Consider the following 6,289-nt stretch of genomic DNA (forward strand, 5'->3'; position numbering starts at 1 on the left):
TGTTATACCCGGTAGCTGGCTGCAGACTGTCCTCGGAGGTCTTTGCTTAGAACACTAGCAAAGTAGGAAACAAAGATCCTACTTCTGTTTCCTTACATTCTACTCTACCCTCTGCTCCCTCATGAATTTGATTTTTTAGATACCCAGTGCCTTATTTGGTAATTATACCAAATACCCCTACTTTTTCTACTATATTCTTTCTTACATGTCTGTTGCATGCTTTGTTTATGGCAGGGTAACCTGTACCAACACCCAGCTTACAGACACAAACCGATACACAGAGAACTAGGGAGGACTGAAAAGAACCCTTAAGAAGAAAACCTTAATACTATCTGGAAGGTCAAGAAAATGTCAATGAGACCTCTTAAGCAGTCTTGGAAAATGAATGAGAATTGTGATAGGTGACATTGAGGGTGGCAGTTGGAGAGAAGACATTCTAGGCTGAATGACCATCTTATGTGAAAATACACAGTGAGAGTGGTGAACAGCAAAAATGTTATATGACTAGGACATAGAATGTAAAGGTAAGATGTGGTTGAACACGCCAAAAAGTGTGCATAAACACATGGACATTAAATATCAAAAAGATTTGATATAGAAGTAACAAATCATACATAAATCTTAGTAATTTTACTCTGACATTGACTTAGAGGGTACAAACTGAAGGTAGGTATGCCCTTATTTGAGAAATTGTGTGAGTCTAACAGTTGAACCAAGATTTTACTACAAACATTATGATGTAAACATTAGAACACAGAATTTTTTTGTTTGTTTGTTTTTGCTTTGTTCAAAATTGTATATTCAGTACCCGGAAGAGTACTTGACACATGAATTGAATGATTGGATAGCTAGGAGCCAACTGAATGACTCGTATCCTATCATTATTTAGCTAGTCATCCATCCATCCATCCACCCACCAATCTCTTCATTTATATGTCCATTTGTTCATCAATCTCTCAAATGCTAAACACCTGCATTGTGCATATCCTAGACCTTGAAAGAATACATAAAGTAGGGATAAAATATGGAAAAGGACAAAAACTTAGAAACATGAATGTTTAACAGTGGGATGAAGAAAAGGATCACTGAAAGAGGCTGTAAAAAAGCAGAAAGGGAGGAGATGAAACTAACAGTTTATTAAAGTGAGAGCTAAAGTTATACAAGATTTCATGAATGACAAGGTAATTGCCAGTATTTTGGTGCTTAGATCAGGTAATGATACTAACTGATGGCCATTATCCCTCAGATTTTTTCTCTTTTTTATTGAGATATAATTTACAATCAATAAAAAGAACAGACTGTAAGAGTATATAGTTCAATGAAATTTGGCAAATATATACAATTGTGTATGAAATACTTCTGTCTTCCCCCAAAGTTCTTTCATGTTCCTTTCTAGTCAATTCCTCCCACACAAAGCTGAGCAGTGCTCAGATTTTTTTCACCATGATTATTTTTGTCATTTCCTGTCTCCTATCCTATCACACGTGTATTGGACCACTTGACACTGTGCCCTAATTCACTGTTTCAGTGGTTTCCTCTGTGTGCTTTAGACAGTTATTATTAGCTGATCCTATACAATGTCCACTCTGCTGTTAAGCCCATGCATTTGAGATGTTTACTACAATTATATTATTTTTCAGTTTTAAAATTTCTACTTGTTGTTTTCTCTTCCTACTTTGTATTTCTCTGTTGAGATTTCCCATCATTTCACATGTTATCTTTTTATTGTAAGTCCTTGAATATATTTACAATATATATTTTTTGAGACAGAGTCTCACTCTCTCTCCCAGGCTGGAGTGCAGTGGTGCAATCTCAGCTCACTGCAAGCTCCGCCTCCCAGGTCCACATCATTCTCCTGTCTTAGCCTCCCGAGTAGCTGGGACTACAGGTGCCTGCCACCATTCTTGGTTAATTTTTTGTATTTTTAGTAGAAACAGGGTTTCACCATGTTAGCTAGGATGGTCTTGATCCCCTGACCTTGTGATCCACTTGCCTTGGCCTCCCAAAGTGTTGGAATTACAGGCGTGAGCCACCACGCCCAGCCTATAATAGCTATTTTAAAGTCACTGTGTGCTTCTTCCAATATTTGGTTTATGCATGAGTTTGTTTTTATTCACTCAAATTCTCCTGGCTATGAGTTACAGTTTAAAATTGTTCTTTGTGTATCTAGTAGATTTTTATTGAATTTTGCATATTGTGGATACTATATTGTTTACAATATAAATTATACTGTCTTCTTTTAAATTGTTGAGATTTGCTCTAGCAGGCAATCAATTTGTTGGCAGCTCAACTTGATACTGTTGAGGCTTACTTTCAGGCTTTGTTACAACTGATCTAGATCCCTTACTTTAGGAGTAGACTTGACCTACCATTAAGGCCTTTCTAGTATCTCAATAGAATAATTGGGTTTGTTGGTAAGTAGTCTCACTCCAACCTATTTAGCACTGAGTACCCTCTGCAATTCATCTCACAGTCCCTCAGTAACTGGTTTCTCAGGCTTTGTGTATGTACAGCTTATTATTTGGCCAATGACTGAAGGGGACCTTTGTTGCCAATGTCTGAGGCGCCTTCTCTATGTTGTTCTCTGCTTTCTAGTACTTTACATATTTTGGCCACTTCAGTATTCCCAAATGCCCATTGCCTTTTTTTTTTTTCTGCCTGGAAAGACCAGTGCTGTCTGTTTGAACTCTAGTTCCCCATGCTGTAATGTGGAAAATATCCTCAGTTTGAATTCTGGGATGAATGTAAAGCTAATTAGGGGTGTTTCCCTTTTATTATGGCTATCATTAAAAATTCAAAAAATAACAGATGCTGGTGGGGTTGTGGAGAAAAAGGAACACTTATCCACTGCTTGTGGGAGTGTAAACTAGTTCAACCATTGTGGAAGACAGTGCCGCAATTCCTCAAAGACCTAAAGACAGAAATACCATTCAACCCATTAATCCCATGTACATGTATGCTCATTGCAGCACTATTCACAATAGCAAAGACACGTAATCAACTCAAATGCCCATCAGTGATAGACTGGATAAAGAAAATGTGGTAGATATACACCATGGAATACTATGCAGCCATAAAAAATAATGTAATCATGTCCTTTGCAGAGACGTGGATAGAGCTGGAGGCAATCATCCTTAGCAAATTAACACAGGAACAAAAAACCCAAATACCACATATTTTCACTTATAAGTGGGAACTAAATGATGAGAACACATGGACACATGGGGAACAACATACACTGGGACCTATCAGAGGGTGGAGGTTGGGAGGAGGGAGAGGATCAGGAAAAATAACTAATGGATACTAGCCTTAATACCTGGGTGATGAAATAATCTGTACAACCAACCCCCATGACATGAGTTTACCTATGTTACAAACCTGCACATCCTGCACATGTACTCCTGAACTTAAAAGTTAAAAAACAATCAAATCCTTGGTATTTTCTGTTGTACGATGTCTCAAATCAGTTGATTTTTATATTTTGTTTAGATTCACAAATGTTTATGGTGGGAAGATTATTCCCATATCCAATAATCTGTGCTAGCCAAGACCAGAAATCCTATCCATTGGTTTCTGCTCTTGGAATGTTTTTGTTGACCCAAATAGTTTCAGCATCATAGTATGGCAAATATCTGCTCTTCACCTTATTTCCTGACTTTACTTTTTCCTTACCCCAGGCCTCTATAGTCTCTGAGAACTTTATGTAGAACTTTATACTTAGATCTTATAAAACACAGTACTTATTCATTAGCTCTGTTTTTACATAGCTGTTGATGTTATTTATATTAGTCAATATATGATAATCCATATTAGCATATATTTCTCTAAGTCACAACTTTTTGGTTAACCAGATAGCATTTTTGGATTACCTAGAGCAAAGGCAGAAAAGAAACAAATAAATATGTTGGTGATGGATAGGGTCAGCCAAAGCTAAATCTGAAATTTGGGCCATTTTCATGGTCATCAAATCATTGGTTACATTTTTTTTTTCACTTGCAGATCATTTGGGGGTTTTCATGTGGACAATCTGTATTCACCACTTGTTTTAGAGTCACACACACATAGCTTTAAGTTATGCGTAACAGTGCACCCTGCCAAATGACTACACAGCTGGAGGGTTCACTGGGGATAGCAGCTGGGTGAGGATCTTCAAAAGATGGGTGTGTACTGAAGGAGTTCCCTCCTGCCTTTGTACCCAGAAGGCTCACTATTAGCATCCTGAAAACACAAAGAAGAGATTAGGGTTTATTGTTCAATTTTTCCCCCATGGGGAAGCCATGTATGTTTATGCCCTAAAGATTGCACATTTGAAAGAATAAGCCACTTTCACTGTGGAATTAACCAAATTGACTATCTTCCCAGTTTGAATTCACTGGATAACTGTTAATCCCCACTTCCCATTGTGCTTTAAAGTCTCAGCCAAAGGATTCTAAAGGTCTGAATTTCCAGGTTTTCTCATCTGTAATACAAATACCAGTTAAAGACATAATATCATTTTATGCTTCTCTCAAAGGGCATGTTGCAAAGCTGGCTAGCACTACTGCAACATTTTAATTACTGGTGCTTACCACAATTTGCAATAATTACAGTTCATTTAGTAAGCTGGTTCTTAATTGCAGACACTGCTAAAGTAACAATTGAATAAAAAATAAAGTGCACTTTCATGTGTGTGTGTGTGTGTCTGTGTGTGTATGTATACATAAAATATGACTGAAAAAGATGTGAGCTTATAAAGAAATAAAAGAGGTTAGTGTCTTCTACTAGGCCAATTTTGAAAACAGAGATATTAAAAATAGTTTTCTAAACCGAATACTTAGAGCTAAATTTAATCATCAGGACAAGTTATTCCATCATTTATAGTATTTTTTCTTTAGCATAATTCCTAAATTCTATGTTTGTTTATATTAAAGAAAGCTCAGTGAGTGAAATGTAGTACGGATATATGTAAACTCTCAACAAACTTCCATTCATTATCAGGTGGCAAGTCTCAAAGATAGAAATAACTCCTACATAAAAATAATTTTGCTCTAAAAAGAAAAAAATTTCTGGAAAACTCTGTTCTTGTTCATGCTTCACCTTAGTAAATACCATTTTACCCTGTATCAATTTAGATAATGTGAGGGATAAGAACGTTTGGAGGGTGAAGAAGTGAAGGAGATGCTAAGGAAAGCTAAACTAAAGTGAAGGAAATGTTCAACAAGATGGTACACATTCTTGATAAGAAAGCACCTTAGATTCTAATTTGTTGAAATGAACACGAAGATGGTAGCTCTCTTTCAAAAAATTGATTCTTCCCCTGGCAAGTATTATAATCGTATTAACAGTATGGATCTTTAGCAAATTAATAATGTTTAATCTCCAGCATTCTTGAAGAGAACATTTTAAGCCAAAGCAATAAAACAAAACAAACAAAATAGCACCCTATTCCCCCCGAAAAGAGATCTTGTAAGTAGCTGGTTTTTATTAGAGCTAGCAGTGATTTGAAAAGTGATGCATCTCTTAAAATGAAAGAGAAATTTCCCCAGATTAAAGCAACACTGTGGTCCTTTTAAAAAAGAAGGACATGTTGGCCCTTAGAAAGAAAAGAGCGCTCTATTCACAGTTTGAATGTCTTGGCCCTTTCATAGAATATTAATAGTATGAATGAGGGAGGATGACCTAGTGATAAGGAGTAAAGCTGAAATCTTAACCACACTTTGCAGCTGTGTGATCAGGGGTAAGTTAACTTATTTGTGCTTAAGATTTCTATTTGTTAAAATTAAATATTGTAATAGTTACCTCATAGTTGTTTTTTCTTTTTCTTTTTGGTAAGAATTAAATGCATTTATATATATGAAGAACTTAACAGTGTTGTTCATAGTAAATATGTAATAAGTCAAAAAGCAATGAAAGTGATCTAAAACAAGAAGGGGGACTGAATACCTTAGAACAGTAATATAGTCTGTCACTGTTTTCTAAGACCCTTTCTATTCCTTGGAGTTGTTAAAGTGCCAATTTTTTTTCTAAAGTTAATTCAAACATTTACTTCTCCATGAAGCCTTTCTTGATTTCTACAATCAGGGGTTCATTGCTCACGTCATTCGTATTCCTACAGCAAGTCATTACTTTCTGATGACACATATAGCAGTGTGCTATAGTTAGTTTCAATATTATGCTGGGTAACTGTCTAACATACATAGCTTGAGGGGAAAAAAGCCCTAGTTTGCCATGTTTGCCAAATTCCATGGTGCAAGTAATCTAACATGGTTGATTTCAAGCAACCACCATGATATAACAAAATGTAGAACTG

The sequence above is a fragment of the Colobus angolensis genome, unplaced genomic scaffold, assembly GCF_000951035.1.
Source record: "Colobus angolensis palliatus isolate OR3802 unplaced genomic scaffold, Cang.pa_1.0 Scaffold23, whole genome shotgun sequence".
NCBI classification, from domain to species: Eukaryota; Metazoa; Chordata; class Mammalia; order Primates; family Cercopithecidae; genus Colobus; species Colobus angolensis.